The 27901-nt window shown below is 41.7% G+C and overlaps 5 pseudogenes; all 5 read left to right on the top strand.

Annotated features, from left to right (window-relative positions):
• Nucleotides 1–27550, top strand: part of LOC127653478 (heat shock 70 kDa protein-like) — a 55202-nt pseudogene extending 27652 nt beyond the window's left edge.
• The window catches only part of LOC127653470 (heat shock 70 kDa protein-like), an 81681-nt pseudogene that overhangs the window by 22105 nt on the left and 31675 nt on the right, over nt 1–27901 (top strand).
• Nucleotides 1–27901, top strand: part of LOC127653474 (heat shock 70 kDa protein-like) — a 57173-nt pseudogene that overhangs the window by 22186 nt on the left and 7086 nt on the right.
• On the top strand, nt 1217–4269 carry LOC127653473 (heat shock 70 kDa protein-like; annotated as a pseudogene).
• On the top strand, nt 25383–27364 carry LOC127653469 (heat shock 70 kDa protein-like; annotated as a pseudogene).

Below are 27901 nucleotides of genomic sequence, written 5' to 3'. Positions count from 1 at the left end.
CCTTTTGAGGCTTTCCCTCCTTGTGGAGGGTGTCAATGATGGTTTTCTGCACAACTGTCAGGTCAGCAGTCTTCCCCATGATTGTGAATTCAACTGAACCAGACTGAGAGACCATTTAAAGGCTCAGGAACCCTTTGCAGGTGTTTAGCTGATTAGAGTGTGACACTTTGAGCCTACAATACTGAACCTTTTCACAATATTCAAATTTTCTGAGATTCTGAATTTGGGGTTTTCATAAGCTGTAAGCCATAATCATCAAAATTATATCAAATAAAGGCTTGAAATATCTTACTTTGCTTGTAATGAGTCTATATAATATATTAGTTTCACCTTTTAAGTTGAATTACTGAAATTAATGAACTTTTGCACGATATTCTAATTTTTCGAGTTTCACCTGTAAAAGCGCACTTAATATAATGCACGTAACAGCGCCCTCTGTTGAAAATGGCGCAGAATGAAAACATGTGACGAAAACTTCTCAAATGTTCCAGAAGCATCTTTAACTTTAATTGTAATTCAACGACCTGCTCATTCTGACAGACATGTACAACATAAATAAACAACGAAATAATAATAATAATAATAAAGAAATCAAGAGGTTTACTCAAATGAACTATCATATTCCAGCAAAACACATTTTTATTCAGCACTATCAATGACATGGAATAAATGCGTTTGCCATTAACTAGGAACATGTTTGTTTGTTTTCACTTTTTGTGTCGTTCTTAGATTATTTCTTGATTATTAAGAACACTGTATTATTCAACGTAGATTTTACTTGGCATACAAAAACTAAATTTATTAATTAACTATGTTAACCTTAACCTAAATATAGAACATAATTAAACCACACAACTTAGAAACAAGAGAAGGCATAAGCATGAGGATAATTAACTGGGTAGTGCTCCTTTTATTTCAAAATGCATTTCTGTGTAGCATAAAAACACAGGAAGCATTAGAGGTATTACAGAGAACACACATGATAAATGCCATCGTCGCAACTATTCAGAGTTCACGAGAAATATTCTGAATGTTTAAGGATTGCTCTCTATTTCACGGACTTCTTCTGATCTCGTCACTTGTACCACATGCAGAAAAAGCTAGAAGTGAGATAAGAGATGAGTTGTGCCGCCTTGAGGGAGTAACCGCTCGACTGTGCCGCGTTTGATTGGTCCAACTCGCGGGAGCTTTCGAGAAACTTCACGAGCAGAAGCCTGAGAATATAAAACACGAGTGAGATGCTGCTATGTCGGTATGAATCGGAACAGATCAAGTTAGTGAAGAGTTTTAGGCAACGAGCCATTAACGAACACTGAAAGAAGGGATCAATTTCAGACAAGGTAAGAAGAAAAATATTTTATCTCCCTCTATTATTTTTACCCGCTGAGTTTGGATGATTATGACAAAGGGTCGTACAGTAAATCAATAACGAGCAGGAAATTTGTTGTTTGCATGTATAAAACAAAAATATAGAGTGAAATGTACTACTAATAGTACTATTATATGCCTGGACATTGATGTAAGTGATCTGAAACATACAGGCCTTATAAAGTTAATCTCATTATTCATATTAATGTGTCAAGTGGTTTTTATTGTCGTTTCAACCATATACAGTTAGTACAGCACAGCAAAACGAGACAACGTTCCTCCACCAACAAAGGACCAACACAGGACCACATGAGACAACACAACGAAATAAAATATCTATATAAAGTGCACGTGCAAACATGTGCAAAGTACAGGACAGTACAACAAATTACTGACAATGAACAGGACAATAGACACAGTGCAGCGCCGACCAGTACTCAGTAGTGCAAACAGATGACAGTTTCTAAAAACGTAAACATAACATACTATGAGATAGTGTTCTATGCACATAGCAGTTATTGAGGTAGCAGACAGTTATAAAGTGACAATATTGTGGAATTTGCGTTTTATACATTGTATTGATTTTCCTTTTTTGTTGTTGTTGAATATAGGTAGACAATAAAAAGAAATCAAACATGTCATCTGCAAAAGGAGTTGCTATTGGAATTGATCTGGGCACCACCTACTCCTGCGTGGGGGTGTTTCAGCATGGAAAAGTGGAGATCATCGCCAATGACCAGGGAAACAGAACAACACCCAGCTATGTTGCATTCACAGACACAGAAAGGCTCATTGGAGATGCAGCAAAAAACCAGGTGGCCATGAACCCTAACAACACCGTATTTGATGCGAAGAGGCTGATCGGCAGGAAGTTTGATGATCCAGTCGTCCAGTCTGACATGAAGCACTGGTCCTTCCAAGTCATCAGTGATGGTGGAAAGCCAAAGGCCAAAGTTGAGTACAAAGGAGAGACCAAGTCTTTCTATCCTGAGGAAATCTCCTCTATGGTACTTGTGAAGATGAAGGAGATTGCAGAGGCTTACCTGGGACAGAAAGTGACAAATGCAGTTATCACAGTTCCTGCGTATTTCAATGACTCCCAGAGGCAAGCAACTAAAGATGCTGGAGTGATTGCTGGTCTGAATGTCCTCAGAATTATCAATGAGCCCACAGCTGCAGCCATTGCCTATGGACTTGATAAAGGCAAAGCTTCAGAGCGCAACGTCCTGATCTTTGACTTGGGTGGAGGAACCTTTGATGTCTCCATCTTGACCATTGAAGATGGCATCTTTGAGGTGAAGGCCACAGCTGGAGATACTCACCTGGGTGGGGAAGACTTTGACAACCGCATGGTGAATCACTTTGTTGATGAGTTCAAGAGGAAACACAAGAAGGACATCAGTCAGAACAAGAGGGCCCTGAGGAGGCTGCGTGCACGCTTGTGAGAGAGCCAAGAGAACACTCTCCTCCAGCTCTCAGGCAAGCATTGAGATCGACTCCCTGTATGAGGGCATTGACTTCTACACATCCATCACCAGAGCACGCCGAAGAAATGTGCTCGGACCTCTTCAGGGGAACACTTGAGCCTGTGGAGAAAGCCCTGAGAGATGCCAAGATGGACAAGTCTCAGATTCATGACATTGTTCTGGTCGGTGGATCAACAAGAATCCCTAAGATCCAGAAACTTCTGCAGGATTTCTTCAATGGGAGAGAATTGAACAAGAGCATCAACCCAGATGAGGCAGTGGCTTATGGTGCTGCAGTCCAAGCCGCCATCCTCATGGGTGACACTTCGGAAATGTCCAGGATCTGTTGCTGCTGGATGTGGCTCCACTATCCCTGGGCATCGAGACAGCTGGTGGAGTCATGACTGCCCTGATTAAACGCAACACAACCATCCCCACCAAACAGACACAGACATTCACCACCTACTCCGACAACCAGCCCGGTGTCCTGATCCAGGTGTATGAGGGAGAGAGAGCCATGACAAAAGACAACAACCTGCTTGGAAAATTCGAGCTCACGGGAATTCCACCGGCACCTCGTGGAGTCCCCCAGATTGAAGTGACCTTTGACATTGATGCCAATGGAATCCTGAATGTGTCAGCGGTGGACAAAAGCACCGGCAAAGAGAACAAGATCACCATCACCAATGACAAGGGCAGACTGAGCAAGGAGGAGATTGAGAGAATGGTGCAGGAAGCAGACAAGTACAAAGGAGAAGATGATCTGCAGAGAGAGAAGATTGCTGCCAAGAACTCCCTGGAGTCTTACGCCTTCAACATGAAGAACAGCGTGGAAGACGAGAACCTGAAAGGCAAGATCAGCGAAGATGACAAGAAGAAATGTATTGAACAATGCAATCAGGCCATTAACTGGCTAGAGAACAACCAGTTGGCTGATAAGGAGGAGTACGAACATCAGCTAAAAGAACTGGAGAAAGTCTGCAACCCAATCATTACAAAGCTCTACCAGGGAGGGATGCCAGCTGGAGGCTGTGGAGCTCAGGCCCGTGCCAGTGCAGGGGCCGGTTCCCAGGGGCCCACTATTGAAGAGGTGGATTAACTGAATTTATGGACTATAAAAAGTGGTACTTGTCTGTCAGAACTCACTTTTTTACAGATGAAATTGGAATGATTTATCATAAGTACCTGGTTATGCAGGAACATGACTGTGAGTGAAAGACCCTTTTTTATCATTACTGTACAAATTACAAGCAAGGAACTTGTTATATGAAGTTGCTGCTCTTATATTTTACTGTTCCATTATTTATTTAATTTAGAAAACTTTAATGTGGTCTGTATAAAAGTGTATTCTAATGATAATCTTTTTTATGGATAATGAATGCTGTTAATAAAGGTTTTTTCTTTTTAATAAAATTTAGAATTTATTGTCTTTTTTTTTGTCACAGTTACGACATTTAAAAAAAATAGTTTACAGAACTCAATATTTAATAGTATAACATAAGTATTCATTTATTTAATTTTTTGTTTTTATTTTTTATTTATTTTCTTTAAATTTTCTGTCAATACCAAGTTAACAATATTTACATTGACACTTCATGCAATTTTGCATTAGTTTCAATTTCCTGTAGGTGGAACATTTAAAAAGTTGTTTTATAAAAATGTGGAAAAACTGACAACAAATCAAAGTCTTAAAGGAATCGTTCACCCAAAAATGAACATTTGGTCATTTATTTACCCTCATCTAGTCCCAAACCAGTATAACTTTCTTCTGTGGGGGAAAAAAGTGTTTCACAGAATGGTAAACTCAGTCACAATTCACATTCAATGTATGGATAAAAGCTGCAATGAAAGGAAATGGTGACTGAGGCTAACATTCTGCCAAGCATCCTATTTTGTATTCCTTGAAAGACACATGGATGTGAAATGGCACAAGTGTAATAAATGACAACAGAATTTGGATTATTTTGAGAGAACTATCACTTTAATGTTGAGAACAGTATGTTGATCTCACACAGTGTCTTGAAAGTTATATATTAAGAAAGATGAGACAACTTGTGTACATTTAATGCACATTACTTGAACATTTGTAAAAAAAGAAAACTTTGAATATTTTCTTGATATATTGGTGTAGTACTTTTGTGACTTTGCAAAAATGAAGACCTGCCTGGCCCAGAAAAAACCCAACTAAAAGTGTTTATATTTAATTGAACAAAGGTCGGTTATGGCGGGCGTAATATGTTTGATTACCTTCATCGTTCAGTTAAAGCCGCCCCATTGAGCAATAAGTATGTGCAATACACAGTTTAAGTCTATTTATATTATCTAACATATCCACTTCTGCATTACATACATTGCACTGTACATAATATTCTGTATTTTTGTTCTTTATATAATAGATTTGTGATCGTTTTGTACTATACGTGTGTGTATGTGGGTATTTATTTAGGTGTGTCTGAGTGTATGTACGTATATGTATAATTATTTATTTTTATTATTCTTTTTAAATTTTTTTATTTATTATCTATGTCTTGCTGCCGTTTTTGTATTGCTGTGCACTGGAAGCTCCTGTCATCAAGACAAATTCCTTGTATGTGCAAGCATACCTGGCAATAAAGCTGATTGTGATTCTGATTCTGATTCCGATCATTCATATATTTGAATGAAAATTCGATTTCTGGAATTGTTTTCTGAAATTGTAAATATAGTTACATCTAAGCTTACTACACCTTTTAAACTCACAGATATTATTCAAATCGGTTATAATGAACCCAGTCAGTGAATGTCATAAACTTTGTGTACATGCTAAATTAATAATTAAGACCATTAGTGCATTCTATGTCGTGGAATATCACGATGAATTGTAGTTTATTGAACACCAACAAACAAACTGTCCGTTCTGACTGTCTTAGTCCAAAACCTCCTCTTCTATACAGTTTGTTATCTGGCATTACCTCATTTCTGTGCCCCTTTGTTATTTTTGTAACCAATGGATACTATTTGCCACCATTATCTCACAGAGCCTTTTGATATCTTTTTACTGGTAGAAACTTGGCTTTAGTCTATCTTCAAGGTCCTTAGTCTCATTATTTTGTTACAGCTGGGTGCTCTTTGTGGCCTCTGCAGCATCAACACTTTTAGTAACCTCATATGCTCTCTCCTGGGTCACACAAAGGCCAGGAAACTCATATAAGTATTTTGATATATAAGAAACATACTAGAATATTGAAAAATATACTATATATTCCCACCTCTGAGACTTAAAAAGTCTCACACTCTATTTCCCTCAAACCAGAGTGCAGTCACACAAGCTAGCCTGTCCCATTTCATCATGTAGCCAAAGTAGGCCACTCAGTCCACTATCCAATGCCATTTTTATGGGGCTGCACTCTGCAGAACTTGGGACCAAACCTCTCCATCCACACTTAACTAGGAAGGAGTAAAAGATCCCAGTCCTCTAGCTATCACTGTTCCTGGGGTGGGTGACAGAAATCAACTCATTTGTAATAAGCATGTGCATGCAAATGTGAAGCCTTGCGTGATGTAGAGTACAATTGATTATCCATTGAGTAGAAGATATATATATATATATATATGCTTTAACAAAACACTATTAAAAGTAACATAGTAATATTTATCCTTCGTTGCCAGAGGAACTCACAGACAATTCCGGTAGCCTGGAGCTATCTGGTGGTGTGTTGGAGCAGACAGCGGGTTTTTAAACCACCAGTTGAGTCTATTTGCTCTTGCAGCCAAGCACTGAGGTGCTCGTCGCTCCTGTCTTCAAATATAGCTCTTCTATGTCTTCTCTTGGCAATAACTTCACATATACATTATATGGAACCATAATCATCAAAAATGCTACTTCTATTTGTTAGATACAGTGTACTAAAGATATACTTCACCAATAAGTAATAAGAAATTGGTTACATTGATAATAGGGGAATATGTCAAAAATAACAAACAAAACACCCTCTAACTCCTTTCTTGAGATGCTACCTATTTTGTTATGTAAAATGAAAGTACAATAGTCTTGCTGTCTCCCTTACTATCAAAAACATGATAAAATTCCCCTTACATTGTTATTTTCTTGATTGCTTCTCAGTAAATCTCATCAAGTTCATCCAATCCTGGCCCAATGGTATATTGTCTGGTTGCAACACTTGTTTGCGTTGTCATCATTGATACGGCTACCATTTGCTTAGCCTCCGTTCTAGTCATAATTGATCTCAGAATGGGTATAATACAACATAACAATAATGCAAATAGGGTCAGTCCCATAACTACTATTATACCTATTTTCATTAGCCCCAACTTCCATGAACCAAAAAGATCATCAAACCATTGCCCAAACCGCTGATCTCTCCCTACATTAGATTTAACTTCCTTTCTCAGGTCATGCAGTTTCCTCATCGCCTGGGTAAAAGTTCCTTCTGGGGATGTATTATTTGGTATGTATGTATATACAGCAATCTAAATCTAAACCTAATCACATTATTATTAAAAAACATTTCATCATCTAAATGCCATATTACTGCACAATTGCCCTTAAATTGTCCTACATTCGTTTTTCCTTTAGTTTTGTTAAAGCATTCATACTCCAGTTGACAATTTATTTTATATGATAATGTGCTTTCTTTTTTCTCATTATCCACACGTATTTGTCTAATTTTCTGCCTTCATCTCCCCACCCTATCATCTTATAATATTTATCATATTCCGGATGACCCAAGAATGCCAAACATTCTGCTGGGCAGTACACTGTTCTCCCTGTTTTACCACAATTTTTTGGCATAATACTCACTATAATCATACTGATTTGGGACTACTACAAATTTTTTCAATTACACAGTTTGTCATTTTTGCTTGCTTAGCTGTATATCTGGCCCATTTATACCAGTCATTTTGATTTGCATATTGTAATAGTTCCTCTTTTCCTGCTGACTCTATGGGTTCCATATAATTTTCTAAATTTATTTGCTTTTTCAGTCTTTGGGTGATTATTTTGACAGGTGTCTTTTGAGGCCGATTCTTCGGTTTGTTCTGCTTAGCCAAATTGCTTATCCAGATTCTTTGCTTTTCGGGTTCACCTTTGTTTAGTGATCCAGGCGTTCGCTTCTTTCTGATTTCTCGTGCTATGTTATCTAGTCTCTGCTCATTCGGGGGGAATAACATTGAAGGTCTGAGATGTCAATTGTAGGAAATTCATCATACCATAGTCGTTGTGACAGTCCTTCACCTGGAGAGTCTGGGCCTTCCTTGATCGCCTATCCGGTAGGCCCTGTATAGGAGGCAATACCTGTCCCAAATATGTTAGTAACAGCATCATCAACACTAATACCTCCTTGAGCTTCCATTCTTTCTCCATGTGCCACAACTCTTCCTCGAACAACTGCGCTTGTTGGCCTGTTTCATTTCCTTCAGTTGCTTCTGAATCTGTTTCAGCAGGACGATCACTTTCTTCTTGTCTTTCTCCTTCTTCACCTTCTTGGTCCTGTTCCTCTGTGACATATACTTCCGTCTCAATTTCTATGCTTTCCTGCTCTACTGCGGCACTTAAATCCCTTTTTCTGCCGCAACGTGCTCTTCCCCTACTTTCGCTTGTCCTTCTACTTCCTCTTCTCTTTCCTCAGATTCTGTAGCCGGTTCCTGCTGATCTTCTTCTTCCTCGGGTTCTTAGTTTTGTGCTTGCTGCTCTTCTTTGTCTGAATCTTGCCTCGTATTCATCGTTGGGAAGTCCATATTCATAGTTTCTTCAATACAGTCTGTCAAGTTCTCTGTACTTTCTTAATTCACATTCTGGAGTATTTTGTTTTAGGTCAGCTTCATTGAAAAGGCCATCCAAGATCCCCAAGGCTGATTGTAGGGAACCCACTCTGCAGTATGCTTTCTTAGAATTGTTCATCTGGTGATCCTGGTCCTTCTTGGGAAGTTTCTCTGGTAGGCCCCATCATTGGGGGCAACACTTGTCCCAAGTATGTCAGTAATAACATCCATATTAATATGTCTTTCTTATTCACTGGTATTGTAGGCCGCAATTGTTTTCCACCTTCTCTCCTTCAGCGGGTCATCCTGTCCTAACTTGCTTCAATGATGGCAAAAGCATGACTATTTCATTTTATATATATAAAGAACACTGTAATCACCTCATATGGTTACATGTTTTATATTAACTAACAATCATTACTTTCTGCATTCATTTGATTAATATATTAAATGATTTCCCTTATTAGAGTCATTTGCTACACACACATTTGTTGCATCTCATTTCTAGCACTAAATAACACATGGGTCCTCTGCCTCCTCCAGGCAGGAGCCAGGCATAGCCTGACTTTGTTCCAATTAAAAACATTAGATCATCCCTTTAGTATCTATACACAACATTTTTCATGGTCATTCACAGAAAGGGTCATTCACAAAAAGGCTATAATTCTCCACAGAGGAGGTAAACTACCACAGGTGTTCCTTATCTTAAAACTCCCTACTCATTCACTTATCACATACATTTCATTTCCTCCTGTTTCCCAAGGACTCTCAATGTCTGTATCACATTAATTAATTTTCCCTGCAAGCTAAGCTGTTTTTCATAGTTTCAGACTATATCAGAGTAATTCAGAGTATTAAATCAATAAAATAATTATCAAATATATAACATATCATTGGAGGAATCAATTTCCTCCCAGTTTGGTCTTTCTGTTGCATTGGGCCATTTACATTGATCAGTACTTCATCTGGTTTTTTATTTAATCAATGGTAACACACAATATTATATTATTCCCCTCTCACAAATTGTTGTTTCAATTATTATACCAATTGTAGCCAACCCTGCACCCTATTTCTTAATTAATTCCATTTATATTGTTACAAACAAACAAGACAAGCAATCGTAATCTTTAGTCACCACCATGTATCTTTTCCATTCTTCATTACTTTTACAATGTATATGAGTTCAATTAAAGCATAAGTAAAAGTAATAAATCATCTTCCAGTCTAAATTCATTATCATACAAACATTCCCCATGTTTGTTTAATACTTCTATAAAATGTCAAGCACTCCTTTGTCTGCAACGGTTCTCAAAACTTTACCCCCAAAACCAATCTATAAATAATCCTCTTCATAGGGTATGATCCCCTGACAACACAGTGACAGAATGCTTAGTATTTAACACTGTGATAAGTTATTTTAGTAAAGTGGTTATTAAAATGCTGTCGGGTTCAGTGGAACTTCTACATTTTTGAGCAGGTCTCTTCTAGACCTCCCTTTTGATGCTTCTGATCTAAGAGCATTCATCCACTTCCTTAAACCCCTTTCAAACCTTCTTAGTCAGGTCTCCAGGGCGGTGACGCCCCTGCTTTGGTTGCTTAACCTTTTATGCCATTGTCAAGTCTTACCCGTCATTGGGTCGTCACCTCTTGCCACTGGTCTTGATGCTGCTCAGTCCTCAATCCTTAATAATTTGGTATCAGTAAACAGATATTTTCTTTTTCAGGGAGTATCACCAGAGAACCGACACAGCCAATGGAACATCTACAAATGCTTAAATATGGAGACAATTCAAAACATGGTTAAATTCAAAAAAGCATTATTAAAAATTCATCAATCTATTAAAATTGTCCGAAGTAAAAGTCAAATATGCTAAAATTGAACTCATTTATAGATAATTAATTTCCATTCAGGTTTTATTTCTGCTACTTCAGCAAATGTTACACAAAACTATGTGGGGACTAACATCAGAACAAAGCCTCTCAAGCTTCTAGGAAGCTTAATTAAAAACATCACATCAATTCAATAATAGTCTCTAGATAGTTTTTGAACCTACATTTATTCTTTCAGATGAATTTTCAACTTAATCTCTTTTCTTTAGTATAAACCCTTAACTTTAGATTGCCCTCTTAATATATAAAATCTTTAATCATTGATGAGGAGAGCTGTTTGAACTCCTTCATATCACTCTATCTAACATTATTGTCAAGGCACATCATTTTACATATAAAAATAAAATCAAACCAAAATAAAATGAAATAAAACACTTATGAATATTTCTTCAAATTCTGCTCTTGTGTTTCTGTTTCAAGCAGACACTTATCAATTTTAGACTGAGAGTGAGGAGTGGGGCATTACACTGTTTCACAATAATACATTTAATTTATTCTTCAACAGTAAATATAGTGATATTTATAATAACTGATTATATTAACTGCTTTCAAACTTTCTCATCTCACACCATTTAAAAACAAAAACTACTCTCATCAAAAACTACTCTCATCTTACTTTCTTCTGTCCATTCAAACAACATACAAATAACCTTCTAATCTTTAATAAAACAGAACACAATGTCTTTTTCGACATTCTCTATATAATCAATGCAACTTATGTTTAGCCTTCTGTTCATGCAGAGCTTTACATTTACAACACCTATCTTATTATTAATATATTATAATCCCTTTTTTATTATTAAGTAATAATTTATTATTACTACTTTCTCCATTTCTTACACTTTCTCAGGTGAAGGAACTTCCATTCTATCTAATAAAATAATATAAATCAAGTTTTTAAACTAACAGAAAAGTAAAAGATTAAACAGAATAAAGTCTTAAAGACAAACATATCTAAAAACATATCTCTTTTCTTGTGTTTTGAAATAATTGCTCAGTAAGATACACTACGTACTTTTAATTTCTCATGACTCTTACATTATTTATTTATTTATTTATTTTTTATCCAAATGTTTCATCATCTTTTAACAGTTATCACTATTATACCTCTAAAATGACACTTTCATGTATTAACTATGGCAAACTAAAATAGTAGTAATAGAAATAGACACTCAATCAGCACTTTATAGCACACACTAAGCTCCTTTTTTTTTCTTTTCTTTATTATGAGGGTACTCTCTGGAAAATTTGGGGAGTAACCAATCCAATAGGTAACTCTATAACTTTGCCACATGTTTGTAATATTTACTCTTCAAATCAATAAATCAGTGGTTAGCTGCTGGATTTAAATTTAGACCCTCAGAACAATTTAGACACGGCATTAAACCCATTGATGGCATTCTGGAAAATCATAAAGTGATCGTATAAGACTGAAATAAACTTTTCCAGAGAAATTTTAATCCACATTATAAATGGCAAATCAATAATGATTACCAGCAGTAATGAGCGCAGGAGGATATATCAGATCAGTCACATCATTTTCAGTCTTCTTTGTGTCCTGATTTCCTCCTGCAGCATTAGTAACTTCTATAAAATCATCTTTCTCAGCCGTCTGCAATGGTGAGAAACTAGTTCCAGAATGAGTTAGTGAAACAACACACATAATGATGACAAAAGAAACACAGAATAGACACATGAATATGAACTTATTAACATTCATATATGAGGAAGTTATGATGTTCAATTTAATCTTAACCTTTCTCCATGGGCTTCACCCGCCCCAAAGACTAATTTTTAAATGATCCAAATCATTCTTAAATTTATGTTCCTTTAATTTTAGTCTCAAATGCAGCTTCTCAGTGTATCCACGATCAACCAAGACCTATTCTGTGTATACCAAACAAAAAATAAATAAAATAAAAATAAAATAGCTATCTATCTGCTTTCTATCTTTTTCTAAAGTCGGGGCCCCTTTCTGTCTGTCTGAAGACATCAAGAGAGGCCTGTTTCCCCTCAAAGTCATCCTCAATGCCCTCATCAGACAGTCCCTAACAAAAATAAAAAATCTCTGCCTATCTTTTGTTGGTTGATCAAGTTTACACCGATAACGCTGCACTCACATTTAAATTGTTCTCCAGACATTTTTAAAATCATAGAAAAATCAAAAACAACTTTCTTGTGTTTAATTTAATAATGTTAAAATAGAATTCTCTCAAAAACTGGACCAGACAGAACATAAAATGGACACATGAATGTGAAGTTTTCACATTTAAGGTTTAACTGCATAAGATACAAAATATAATTTTCTTATTTTATCATATCTTTGGTCCTCTTTTGCCATTTGCTTTAATATAACAACACTTATCTTAAATACAACCTTGGTTTAAAATCCAATTACTTATTTGACTTTAGTTTAGCGCAATACACTAGATTCAAAGCTTTATTGTTTGTCCAGATAATGTGATTTCCCAAATGCAATTCAATCACTTTAAAGTTATCAAATTTTTTATAATCTAAATATTCTTACTCATCACTTTGATATAAAAGGAGTTATGATCTGACACATGTCCATTCAACAGCTGCTCCTGCTCAGTTAATCTACATCAGGCTTCCTTCATGGCATGAAAAGAACAGCCCAAGAATAAACATTGTCCAGTCCGCTAAGGGTTAACTTTTTGATTTCATGCACATTTTTGTTTTAAAGCTATTTGTTTGTTTATACTGTATTATATTTATCCTTATACACACACACACACACACACACACACACACACACACTTACACAGACATACACATATATTTTTTATCATTGGTTTTCATTCTACAATCATAATATTTATTAAGTGCCCTCTTTGTTTTTAATCATCAGATCTCTTCTGCCTCTTATATTGATGAAAATAGTCTAAATAGATTTTCTTTTATGTAAATTTCATACATACTCCTCATTAGTTATGCAGCAAAGGATCAACCTCTCTATCTTGATTGATATTTATTGGGCTCATATAACATACACTTCCATACGCAATCACACTTCAGTCATACTTCCCATACTTTCAAACACAGATACTCTCACAAACACAGAAACTTTCACACTTTTTACAAACACAAGGCCTTTATAAACACAGAGCTCTCAAAAAATATTATACTAAAACAAACCTATTACTTCTGCCCCTCCTTTTGCTCTCCTCTTTTTATCCCTCTCTCCTTTATTTCCATAAAAAAACACTCATTATTTACAGTGGATGATCGCTATATCTGTTAATTATTTTTATATTAAAACTCATGTACTTCCACCCACAGCTGTCACATCCATTTTGGGTCTCTGTTCAAGACAATTTCTACATTGGTGCTAATTCTCCTTTACTCTCCCTTTTAAATATCACCTTAACATTTTTGACTGTATTTAATTTGTTCATAACTCCAGAAATGATCACTCATTCCCTGTGTTTCTATTATTCATCTTTTTAATTCTATATCTTTTCTTCTCTCAGTTAGTCTCCTCTCAAATTCAGTAACAGCTTATTTCCACATTATGATTTCTGTTTCATGAGGAAAACTGAGACAAGGCAAAAAACATTCTCTCTGTTTCTGTGCATGCTCACAGCCCTCCCTTTACAGCTCCCTATTCTCGCTCTAGCAGCCCCTCCCCTACAGCTCTTCACAGCACTTAGTCTCTAGCGTACTGTATGAGAGAGAAATGTTACCTGCTGCAATTTCTTTCCAGTCAACAAACGGCCATTCTTGTTCTATTTCTCCTAAATTCACCACTTCAGTTAAGGTTCTCATTAACTCCTTTTTACAGTTAATTTTCTCTTCTGCCCTGCGTAATCTATGTACTCTGATTCTTTCCAAAAATGATCGCTTCCCTTTGACACTATCAGTTTATTCTCCAATTCTCTCTCCCACTCTTCAGATCTGCATTGATCTCCAACTTTACAAAACTTGCTTGTCTCTGCATTTTTCTCTAGTCTTGTTCACTGTAATGGAAAACTTTTTGCCTTTTCTTTATCTTTTTCCCAATTATTCTATTTTTTTTCTCTTCTGAATCTCCCTTCCCTCACTCACAGAGCTGTCCGTTCAGCTGACCAGTGAGTGAGAGCAAGGCAGGGAGTTATCAGAGAAGCAGGTGCCATTTTGCGTCTTTATACTTTTTCAACAATTGTTTTATTCAATTCACTGTTTCAATTAGTTTTCCACTTTTACTCTCATTTAGCATTTCCTGCTTAGTGCACCTGATTCTCTGTATTATTCTGCCTTTGCACACAATACATCATCAACATTGCAATCATGCATTTGAATAAACACAACAACAGCGCATTTAGTACCGCAAGCACACATGCACCAACAACATAGTTAGTCATGCACATTATTCATAATCTCAAACATGCACACATAGTTCAACAATTCCCAGTTTTCTGCACATTCCGGGTTCCGTCAAACACTGCAATAAATAACTTAATCTAACACCTGGAGGAATTTTGCGCGAATTTTCACTTCTCCACCCGTGTTAGGATTTTCACCTGTACAGGATTTTCAGCCACTCTTCTGTCAAAACCTTGAATAAATGCACCTAACCGGGAATTTTCACGCGCGTCGCTTCTCGACTCACCCCCAGGCTTTTTCTACCTTCTTCAAATAAACTTTCTTAAACTCTCTTTAAACAATCCCACCCCCCTATTTTTGAAATCTGGAACTCGCCTCTATTTTAGCCAATTAGTTCAAATTATTCTATGTCCGGACTGGCAAAAGTCTTAGGGAAGCCACTTACTGGGACTCGCTACCACAGATCACACAAAAACACCATAAGCAAAGATGCTTACCTCAGTTTCTGGCGCCGGTGTTTCTGTGCGATTCGTGCAAGCCGTCCCACCAGCGACCTCTGCCCCCTTGACCTCAATGCCAGCCCCACGAGTTGGGCGCCAAAGATATGTCGTGGAATATCAAGTTGTAAGAAAACTCTCAGAGTCTTGAGTTCCAGATGCCAAAATTGTAGTTTATTGAACACCAACAAACATGAGACCGGCCAGCTGTCCGTTCTGACTGTCTTAGTCCAAAACCTCCTCTTCTATACAGTTTGTTATCTGGCATTACCTCATTTCTGTGCCCCTTTGTTATTTTTGTAACCAATGGATACTATTTGCCACCATTATCTCACAGAGCCTTTTGATATCTTTTTACTGGTAGAAACTTGGCTTTAGTCTATCTTCAAGGTCCTTAGTCTCATTATTTTGTTACAGCTGGGTGCTCTTTGTGGCCTCTGCAGCATCAACACTTTTAGTAACCTCATATGCTCTCTCCTGGGTCACACAAAGGCCAGGAAACTCATATAAGTATTTTGATATATAAGAAACATACTAGAATATTGAAAAATATACTATATCTACAGATAAGTTTATTTAAATTATGCATTAGTAAAATCTTTAGCATAAGACATAAGACGGTGTCAATGTGTGCAGTTTTTTTTCCAGTGATCTCGGCTCGAGAGAAATACAGGTGAAACTCGAAAAATTAGAATATCGTGCAAAAGTTCATTAATTTCAGTAATTCAACTTAAAAGGTGAAACTAATATATTATATAGACTCATTACAAGCAAAGATATTTCAAGCCTTTATTTGATATAATTTTGATGATTATGGCTTACAGCTTATGAAAACGTATCGGTTACCTAACGTAACCTCGGTTCTCTCTAGATGAAGGAACGAGTATTGCGTAAGCTAGCTTACGCTACGGGAAAGATTCATCTTTTCTGAGATATTGAAGCCAAAAAATTATCCTTAATTTTTGTATCCATTGTCAACGCAGTGCGGCAGCTGCAGACCTTGAGCGGGCTAGCTAGCGAGCTCATAGGTTGCTCTGTGGCAACTGCTGCAGCCTATAGACGAGCTTGGGCGAACTCGCATCCAATGAGAGGCGTCCGCGCGCTCTCTGCATCAAAGCCCGCCAAAATGGGCGTGACTAGAGTGCATATAAGCGTAGTTCGTAGGCTGGAACCCTGGTTTTCATTGACTGAAGCGAAAAGTCGCCGTGGCGCTGAAGCACGGCCGGCTACGCAATACTCGTTCCCTCATCTAGAGAGAACCGAGGTTACGTTAGGTAACCGATACGTTCTCTTACGAGAGGTTCTCTCAGATATGCGTAAGCTAGCTTACGCTACGGGAACCCATTGTCAACGCCGTGCGCGCCAAGCATCCACTGTATGAGCCCCAGGGAATTAAGGGGGACCCGGGGAGCCCTTATGAGTGGGGAAATAATATTTGGCCGGCAAGAATGTGGGTCATTGATTGTGTAATACATAAGCACATAGTAGGACGGGAACGACAGAGCGGCGGTGCCGGTCTGTGTGGAATGTGTCCCATCAGTGCAGCTCACCAGGGGAGCTGTAGCGTATTAAACCGCTAGTAGTTTTGCCTGCAGAGCGGGCACTTCCATATTGTAAAATCTGACAAAGGTGGAGGGGAAGTCCATCCCGCTGCCACACATATGTCGTGAATGGAAATTCCGCTGGACCATGCCCACGAGGATGCCATGCCTCTAGTGGAGTGAGCCCTAATGCCCAACGGGCATGGCAGGTCTTTTGACGCGTATGCAGCAGCAATAGCGTCCACTATCCATCTAGATAGTGTCTGTTTCGAGGCGGCGAGACCTTTGGTGCGCCCTCGAACGAAACGAAAAGCTGCTCGGAGCGTCTGAAAGCAGCGGAGCGCGCAGTATACATTCTCAGTGCTCTGACCGGGCAAAGGAGATTGGCGTCGCGTTCAGCTATCCGGTGCTGGCAGCGCCGATAGGGAAATGACCTGTGCTCTGAAAGGAGTACCGATCACCTTGGGAACATAGCCGTGTCTAGGCTTTAAAATGACCTTGGAGTCACTTGGTCCAAACTCAAGACACGCAGCGCTGACAGACAGCGCGTGAAGGTCTCCCACACGTTTGACTGATGACAGGGCAGTCAGAAAAACGGTTTTGAGTGAAAGGTATTTCAAATCCACGGATTGAAGTGGTTCGAAAGGGGGGCTTTCATAGTTTCGAGAACTATAGAAAGATCCCAGATAGGAACCGATGGGGGCGCGGGGTTCATCCTTCTAGCTCCCCTGAGGAAGCGGATGACCAGCTCGTTTTTACCCCATGACTGGCCGTGCAGGGGTTCAGCGAACGCCGCAACGGCCGCCACATACACTTTGAGCGTGGATGGGGATCTGCCCTTATCCAGCAGCTCTTGTAGAAATACGAGCAGCGACGACACCCCACATGTCCGCGGGTCCAGGTCTCTGTCGGTGCACCATTTTGACGCATAGAGTCTTCTCGTGGAAGGGGCTCTAGCCTGTATGATGGTGTTTATTACTCCTTCTGGCAGAGCGACGGGTAGTCGTTGATCACCCACGCATGCAGCCCCCAGCGCTCTGGATTGTGCCGCGAGCTTGAGAGAGGAGATCTGCTCTCACTGGGATGGGCCACGGCGCTGTCAGTGACAGCTGCGTAAGCTCCGGGAACCATGTCTGATTCTCCCAACGCGGGGCTATGAGGAGCACCGAGTGACGCGTTTCCCTGATCCTCTGCATTACCTGTGGCAATAGCGAGACGGGAGGGAAGGCGTAAAGCGGGCGTCTGGGCCAGTCCTGGGCCAGCGCGTCCTCGCTTTTTGAGAAAATATTGGGCAGTGAGAGTTCTCTTTGGACGCAAAGAGGTCTATCTCTGCTCTGCCGAATAGGTGCCATAACGTCTGGACTGTTTGAGCGTGCAGGGACCATTCCCCTGGGGAATATTGTCTCTGGACAGTCTGTCCGGGCCGTCGTTCAAGTGGCCTGGCACGTGCGTCAGCCCTCAGCGAGCGCAGGTGGCACTGGGACCAACTCAGTATGCGTTTAGGTCAGATGGAAGAGGTTCCTGGATCTGACACCGCCCTGACGGTTTAGGTAGGATACCACAGATCTGTTGTCCGAACGGACCAGGACGTGGTGACCCTGAATGACCGGGAGAAAGCGCACGAGCGCGTACTCGACCGCTACATTTCCAGACAATTTATGTGAAGGAGCTTTTCCTGAACTGACCATAGGCCGAAAACCGGAGAGCCCTCGCAGACCGCGCCCCAACCCGTGTTGGACACGTCTGTCGAGATGACTTTTCGGCGAGATACAGCTCCCATTGTCACTCCCCGCTGATACCATTCGGCCACTGTCCAGGGCTGCAGAGCTGATATACAGGTCTGAGTCACCTTGATGGGCTGGCGGCCTGTGGCCCAAACCCGGCGAGACGCGCGGGTGTTTAGCCAATGCTGAAGCGGGCGCATGTGCAGTAAACCCAGCTGAAGTACTGCTGCGGCTGAGGCCATGTAACCTAGCACTCTCTGGAATTTCTTCAGAGGCGTGAGGCTGTTCATCTGAAAAGATGCGACTAGTCGCTGAACACGGCGTCTGGCGCTGTGTAGATAAGCGAGCCGTCATTGCCACGGAGTCTAGTTCTATTCCCAGGAAGGAAATGGTCTGACTGGGCTGTAGTGAGCTCTTGGTCCAATTGACTGCAAGACCCAAACTGTTCAGATGGCTGAGGAGAACTGCTCTGTGAGACAGAAGCTCCATATGTGACTGAGCCATAATCAGCCAGTCCTCCAAATAGTTCAGAATTCGCAAACCCTGACTCCGCAGGGGTGCGAGCGCCGCATCCATGCACTTCGTGAAAGTACGAGGTGCTAAGGACAGGCCGAACGGAAGGACGGTGTATTGATAAACCTGGCCGTCGAAGGCGAATCTCAAGAATGGCCTGTGACGGGATTTATCTGAATCTGAAAGTATGCATCTTTCAGATCGAGAGAAATAAACCAGTCCCCTGGCGCACATGCGCGAGGAGTTTCCTGATTGTAAGCATTTTGAACGGTCTTTTTGCAAGCACCTTGTTCAAAACCCTGAGATCTAATATGGGTCTGAGGCCGCCGTCTTTCTTGGGAACAAGAAAATAATGGCTGTAAAGCCCCGACTCGCTCAGAGAGGGTGGCACTTTTTCTATGGCCCTTTTGCACAGAAGGCTTGCTATTTCTGAACGAAGCATGCACGCTGCTTCCGTGTTCACAGTGGTTTCGAGCCGCGCTCTGAAGCGAGGGGGGCGGCGATCGAACTGTAGCAAATAGCCCTGTTGTATTGTGCTTAACACCCACTTGGATATCCCTGGAATAGCTTCCCACGCTTTGAAGCGTAACGCTAGAGGGTGAATGGCCAATTCGCTCTGATTGCCGCACACAGAGCGCTGAACAAAATGTGTGAGCGCGTTTAGTGTGTTCATGCATGATTGCTCGCAGACAGCATGAACAGGCTGTTTTGTGAGTGACTTCCCGATTGGAATGAATGGGGAAAGAGTCACATCTGTTACGTGATGCGCAAGCATGGGACTTACACACAGAGGAATGGTTGCTGGCCGTGTAACAGAGCGGGCAGAGAATGGGCGCGCGCACGCATTTGTGGGCGCATTTATTGACTCTAGCGCTCGAGCGGTTCGTAACCGCTTTATGTGAGCGTGCTCTGGTGGGGACACGAGACATGCAGTGCTTGTGTGCAGAAGTGAACACTGGATTGTGGGCACATTTTCTACACATAGGGCTGGTCGTGTGACAGAGCGGACAGAGAATGGGCGCGCGCACGCATTTGTGGGCGCCTTCATTGACTCTGACGCTCGAGCGGTTCGTAACCGCTTTATGAGAGCGTGCTCTGATAGGGGCACGGGATGTGTTATGCTTGTGTGTAGGGGCGAACACTGGGTTGTGGGCACTTTTTCTACACATAAGACATGTTTGCTCTTTACAAGATTTATTTGGGTCGCCGTGAAAACGGCGTTTGAGTGCAGGCAAGCGGGCAGTGTCACCGGCTTGTTGGCTGCTAAATTCACCACTGTAGTAGCCTGAGAGAAGGGGACTGACAGGGGGCAAAGCTTTGACGGTGGTCCGCCGCGGCGGACTGAGCCGTCGCTTGTTCAACACAGTTAGGAAGACTTCGGCTGCTCGGGTTTCAGCGCTACCTTAGATCGAGGCCCGCTGGGGCGGCGGTCTGCGGCGGCTGTCTGAGCGCTGATCGAGGGCGGCCGCCCTGTCGCCGCTGAGAAGTCTGAGATTGTTGAACTGGGCGCTGTGAAGAGGCTCGTGCAGGAGGCTGATCACGTGAGCGGCCTGCAGAGGAGCTAGCGCGACGCCGCAGGAAGAGGTTCATGGCTTGGGTGGCTTTCTGGACTTCTGAGAAGCGGTCAACAATGCCACTCACCGCGGAGCCGAAGAGACCGGTCGGAGAGAGCGGTGCGTTGAGGAACGTGGAGCGCTCTGCTTCTCCCATGTCGGCTAGTGTTAGCCATAAGTGTCTCTCGGTCACAGTCAGCGAGGCCATGCACTTCCCTAGAGCTTGGGCTGCAGCTTTGGTAGCGCGAAGGGCGAGGTCTGTCGTGCTTCGTAGATCAGTAACAGCCTCTGGGTGCCTGCCTTTCTCATCCCACTCCCGAAGAAGGTCTGCTTGTAGGATCTGTAAAACGGCCATTGAGTGCAGAGCAGATGCGGCTTGGCGGAAGTCGCTCTGCAGGCCTTAGACGGGAGCACAGGCTTGGAACGCCATCTCGCGGAGGGCGGACAAAGGCGTGCTGCTACCGAGTCCTCGACCGGGGGGATGGAGGAGTAGCCTCTCTCAGTGGCGCCGTCCACCGACGCGAGAGAGGTGGAGACGTGTGAACGGGTCCTGGCTGAAAAAGGAGCGTTCCACGACTTTGCAAGCTCCGTATGTAATTCCGGCAGGAAGGGAGCGGCCCGGGCCGCGGGTGTAGAGCGGCGATGGCTTTGAAGAAAGCAGCCGTCGAGTCTGTTGGGTGCCTGCTCAGAGGGCGGTGACCACTCGAGCCCGAGGCGGTCGACGGCCTGTGTGAGGAGGCGTGTTAACTCCCTTCGACCCGGCGCGGGTCCTGCTGGATTCCTGGGCCGAGGAGGAGGCTTGGGAGCCTGTCCACTCCTCGCTGTCCGAAGCCATGATGGAACAGCGGCCCTTATCCTCCGGCTCGTCATCCGAGATGGCAGCAGTGCGGCCGCTCGGCGGCAACTGCGCGTCCCGGGGGGGCGGGGAGGGTGAAAACGATGCTCGAGGGAGAGGCTCCGGCGAGGCAGTCGCTTCAACCACAGTTTCCGGCAGCCTTTGTGAGCGGCGCTTCTTCCTGCGCGGCTGAGGGTAAGGCGGCGCGGCGGTTTCTGCTTTGACCGCTTCGAGTCGAGCCCGCAGGGTCGACATCGGTAGCTCCTCACAGAAATCGCATCCGCCCTCAGTGAGGGCGAGCTCTGCGTGCCCCAGTCCCAGGCAGAGAGCGCAGATGATGTGGCGGTCTCCTGTGCTGAGAAGGGCCTGACATGAGGCGCAAGTGGAGCGAGGCATCTTGAAAAAGACGCTCGTACTCTTTTGTGAATAGTTTGTGAGAACTAGCTTGCTGAATAAAAGGATACGTCGTCGGATGGCGTAGCTCGCAGGATGGCTGAAGGTGGCTGAGACGGCCGGCTTCTTCTAGCGCTGTCCACGCTTGCTAGATGCCCCTCGAACGGCGACGCGGCTTCCAGGTCAGCGATGCGGAGAGCTTCGCTGAAGAGATGAAAATCAGGGTTCCAGCCTACGAACTACGCTTATATGCACTCTAGTCACGCCCATTTTGGCGGGCTTTGATGCAGTGAGCGCTGGACGCCTCTCATTGGATGCGAGTTCGCCCAAGCTCGTCTATAGGCTGCAGCAGTTGCCACAGAGCAACCTATGAGCTCGCTAGCTAGCCCGCTCAAGGTCTGCAGCTGCCGCACTGCGTTGACAATGGATACAAAAATTAAGGATAATTTTTTGGCTTCAATATCTCAGAAAAGATGAATCTTTCCCGTAGCGTAAGCTAGCTTACGCAATACGAGAGAACCTCTCGTAAGAGAACCCCAAATTCAGAATCTCAGAAAATTAGAATATTACATGAAATCAATAAAAAAAAAGGATTCTAAATACAGAAATGTCGGCCCTCTAAAAGTATAATCATGCATATGTACTCAGTTCTTGGTTTGGGCCCCTTTTGCATTATTTACTGCCTCAATGCGGCGTGGCATGGATGCTATCAGCCTGTGGCACTGCTGAGGTGTTATGGAAGACCAAGATGCTTCAATAGCGGCCTTCAGCTCTTCTACATTGTTTGGTCTCATGTCTCTCGTCTTTCTCTTAGCAATGCCCCATAGATTCTCTATGGGGTTCAGGTCAGGCGAGTTTGCTGGCCAATCAAGCACAGTAATACCATGGTCATTGAACCAGGTTTTGGTACTTTTGGCAGTGTGGGCAGGTGCCAAGTCCTGCTGGAAAATGAAGTCAGCATCTCCATAAAGCTTGTCTGCTGAAGGAAGCATGAAGTGCTCTAAAATGTCCCGGTAGACGGCTGCATTGACTCTGGACTTAATAAAGCACAGTGGACCAACACCAGCCGATGACATGGCTCCCCAAACCAACACAGACTGTGGAAACTTCACACTGGACATCAAGCATCTTGGATTGTGTGCCTCTCCATTCTTCCTCCAGACTCTGGGACCTTGGTTTCCAAATGAGATGCAAAATTTGCTCTCATCAGAAAAGAGGACTTTAGACCACTGAGCAACAGACCAGTTCTTTTTTTCTTTAGCCCAGGTAAGACGTTTGACATTTGAAGCCCATGTCCAGGACCCGTCTGTGTGTGGTGGCTCTTGATGCATTAACTCCAGCCTCAGTCCACTCCTTGTGAAGCTCCCCACACATTTGAATGGCCTTTTCCTGACAATCCTCTCCAGGCTACGGTCATCCCTGCTGCTTGTGCACCTTTTTCTTCCACACTTTTCCCTTCTACTTAACTTTCTATTAATGTGCTTTGATACAGCACTTTGAGAACATCCAACTTCTTTTGCAATTACCTTTTGAGGCTTTCCCTCCTTGTGGAGGGTGTCAATGATGGTTTTCTGCACAACTGTCAGGTCAGCAGTCTTCCCCATGATTGTGAATTCAACTGAACCAGACTGAGAGACCATTTAAAGGCTCAGGAACCCTTTGCAGGTGTTTAGCTGATTAGAGTGTGACACTTTGAGCCTACAATACTGAACCTTTTCACAATATTCAAATTTTCTGAGATTCTGAATTTGGGGTTTTCATAAGCTGTAAGCCATAATCATCAAAATTATATCAAATAAAGGCTTGAAATATCTTACTTTGCTTGTAATGAGTCTTTATAATATATTAGTTTCACCTTTTAAGTTGAATTACTGAAATTAATGAACTTTTGCACGATATTCTAATTTTTCGAGTTTCACCTGTAAAAAGCGCACTTAATATAATGCACGTAACAGCGCCCTCTGTTGAAAATGGCGCAGAATGAAAACATGTGACGAAAACTTCTCAAATGTTCCAGAAGCATCTTTAACTTGAATTGTAATTCAACGACCTGCTCATTCTGACAGACATGTACAACATAAATAAACAACGAAATAATAATAATAATAATAAAGAAATCAAGAGGTTTACTCAAATGAACTATCATATTCCAGCAAAACACATTTTTATTCAGCACTATCAATGACATGGAATAAATGCGTTTGCCATTAACTAGGAACATGTTTGTTTGTTTTCACTTTTTGTGTCGTTCTTAGATTATTTCTTGATTATTAAGAACACTGTATTATTCAACGTAGATTTTACTTAGCATACAAAAACTAAATGTTATTATGTAATTAACTATGTTAAACTTAGCCTAAATATAGAACATAATTAAACCACACACCTTAGAAACAAGAGAAGGCATAAGCATGAGGATAATTAACTGGGTAGTGCTCCTTTTATTTCAAAATGCATTTCTGTGTAGCATAAAAACACAGGAAGCATTAGAGGTATTACAGAGAACACACATGATAAATGCCATCGTCGCAACTATTCAGCGTTCACGAGAAATATTCTGAATGTTTAAGGATTGCTCTCTATTTCACGGACTTCTTCTGATCTCGTCATTTGTACCACATGCAGAAAAAGCTAGAAGTGAGATAAGAGATGAGTTGTCCCGCCTTGAGGGAGTAACCGCTCGACTGTGCCGCGTTTGATTGGTCCAACTCGCGGGAGCTTTCGAGAAACTTCACGAGCAGAAGCCTGAGAATATAAAACACGAGTGAGGTGCTGCTATGTCGGTATGAATCGGAACAGATCGAGTTAGTGAAGAGTTTTAGGCAACGAGCCATTAACGAACACTGAAAGAGGGATCAATTTCAGACAAGGTAAGAAGAAAAATTTTTTATCTCCCTCTATTATTTTTACCCGCTGAGTTTGGATGATTATGACAAAGGGTCGTACAGTAAATCAATAACGAGCAGGAAATTTGTTGTTTGCATGTATAAAACAAAAATATAGAGTGAAATGTACTACTAATAGTACTATTATATGCCTCGACATTGATGTAAGTGATCTGAAACATACAGGCCTTATAAAGTTAATCTCATTATTCATATTAATGTATCAAGTGGTTTTTATTGTCGTTTCAACCATATACAGTTAGTACAGCACAGCAAAACGAGACAACGTTCCTCCACCAACAAAGGACCAACACAGGACCACATGAGACAACACAACGAAATAAAATACCTATATAAAGTGCACGTGCAAACATGTGCAAAGTACAGGACAGTACAACAAATTACTGACAATGAACAGGACAATAGACACAGTGCAGCGCCGACCAGTACTCAGTAGTGCAAACAGATGACAGTTTCTAAAACGTAAACATAACATACTATGAGATAGTGTTCTATGCACATAGCAGTTATTGAGGTAGCAGACAGTTATAAAGTGACAATATTGTGGAATTTGCGTTTTATACATTGTATTGATTTTCCTTTTTGTTGTTGTTGAATATAGGTAGACAATAAAAAGAAATCAAACATGTCATCTGCAAAAGGAGTTGCTATTGGAATTGATCTGGGCACCACCTACTCCTGCGTGGGGGTGTTTCAGCATGGAAAAGTGGAGATCATCAGCCAATGACCAGGGAAACAGAACAACACCCAGCTATGTTGCATTCACAGACACAGAAAGGCTCATTGGAGATGCAGCAAAAACCAGGTGGCCATGAACCCTAACAACACCGTATTTGATGCTGAAGAGGCTGATCGGCAGGAAGTTTGATGATCCAGTCGTCCAGTCTGACATGAAGCACTGGTCCTTCCAAGTCATCAGTGATGGTGGAAAGCCAAAGGCCAAAGTTGAGTACAAAGGAGAGACCAAGTCTTTCTATCCTGAGGAAATCTCCTCTATGGTACTTGTGAAGATGAAGGAGATTGCAGAGGCTTACCTGGGACAGAAAGTGACAAATGCAGTTATCACAGTTCCTGCGTATTTCAATGACTCCCAGAGGCAAGCAACTAAAGATGCTGGAGTGATTGCTGGTCTGAATGTCCTCAGAATTATCAATGAGCCCACAGCTGCAGCCATTGCCTATGGACTTGATAAAGGCAAAGCTTCAGAGCGCAACGTCCTGATCTTTGACTTGGGTGGAGGAACCTTTGATGTCTCCATCTTGACCATTGAAGATGGCATCTTTGAGGTGAAGGCCACAGCTGGAGATACTCACCTGGGTGGGGAAGACTTTGACAACCGCATGGTGAATCACTTTGTTGATGAGTTCAAGAGAAAACACAAGAAGGACATCAGTCAGAACAAGAGGGCCCTGAGGAGGCTGCGTACCGCTTGTGAGAGAGCCAAGAGAACACTCTCCTCCAGCTCTCAGGCAAGCATTGAGATCGACTCCCTGTATGAGGGCATTGACTTCTACACATCCATCACCAGAGCACGCTTCGAAGAAATGTGCTCGGACCTCTTCAGGGGAACACTTGAGCCTGTGGAGAAAGCCCTGAGAGATGCCAAGATGGACAAGTCTCAGATTCATGACATTGTTCTGGTCGGTGGATCAACAAGAATCCCTAAGATCCAGAAACTTCTGCAGGATTTCTTCAATGGGAGAGAATTGAACAAGAGCATCAACCCAGATGAGGCAGTGGCTTATGGTGCTGCAGTCCAAGCCGCCATCCTCATGGGTGACACTTCCGGAAATGTCCAGGATCTGTTGCTGCTGGATGTGGCTCCACTATCCCTGGGCATCGAGACAGCTGGTGGAGTCATGACTGCCCTGATTAAACGCAACACAACCATCCCCACCAAACAGACACAGACATTCACCACCTACTCCGACAACCAGCCTGGTGTCCTGATCCAGGTGTATGAGGGAGAGAGAGCCATGACAAAAGACAACAACCTGCTTGGAAAATTCGAGCTCACGGGAATTCCACCGGCACCTCGTGGAGTCCCCAGATTGAAGTGACCTTTGACATTGATGCCAATGGAATCCTGAATGTGTCAGCGGTGGACAAAAGCACCGGCAAAGAGAACAAGATCACCATCACCAATGACAAGGGCAGACTGAGCAAGGAGGAGATTGAGAGAATGGTGCAGGAAGCAGACAAGTACAAAGGAGAAGATGATCTGCAGAGAGAGAAGATTGCTGCCAAGAACTCCCTGGAGTCTTACGCCTTCAACATGAAGAACAGCGTGGAAGACGAGAACCTGAAAGGCAAGATCAGCGAAGATGACAAGAAGAAATGTATTGAACAATGTAATCAGGCCATTAACTGGCTAGAGAACAACCAGTTGGCTGATAAGGAGGAGTACGAACATCAGCTAAAAGAACTGGAGAAAGTCTGCAACCCAATCATTACAAAGCTCTACCAGGGAGGGATGCCAGCTGGAGGCTGTGGAGCTCAGGCCCGTGCCAGTGCAGGGGCCGGTTCCCAGGGGCCCACTATTGAAGAGGTGGATTAACTGAATTTATGGACTATAAAAAGTGGTACTTGTCTGTCAGAACTCACTTTTTTACAGATGAAATTGGAATGATTTATCATAAGTACCTGGTTATGCAGGAACATGACTGTGAGTGAAAGACCCTTTTTTATCATTACTGTACAAATTACAAGCAAGGAACTTGTTATATGAAATTGCTGCTCTTATATTTTACTGTTCCATTATTTATTTAATTTAGAAAACTTTAATGTGATCTGTATAAAAGTGTATTCTAATGATAATTTTTTTTATGGATAATGAATGCTGTTAATAAAGTTTTTTTCTTTTTAATAAAATTTAGAATTTATTGTCTTTTTTTTTGTCACAGTTACGACATTTAAAAAAAATAGTTTACAGAACTCAATATTTAATAGTATAACATAAGTATTCATTTATTTAATTTTTTGTTTTTTTTATTTATTTTCTTAAAATTTTCTGTCAATACCAAGTTAACAATATTTACATTGACACTTCATACAATTTTGCATTAGTTTCAATTTCCTGTAGGTGGAACATTTAAAAAGTTGTTTTATAAAAATGTGGAAAAACTGACA

The sequence above is a fragment of the Xyrauchen texanus genome, chromosome 12, assembly GCF_025860055.1.
Source record: "Xyrauchen texanus isolate HMW12.3.18 chromosome 12, RBS_HiC_50CHRs, whole genome shotgun sequence".
NCBI lineage: Eukaryota > Metazoa > Chordata > Actinopteri > Cypriniformes > Catostomidae > Xyrauchen > Xyrauchen texanus.
The sequence above is the reverse complement of the archived record's forward strand: the minus strand, read 5'-3'. Positions and strand labels throughout refer to the sequence as shown.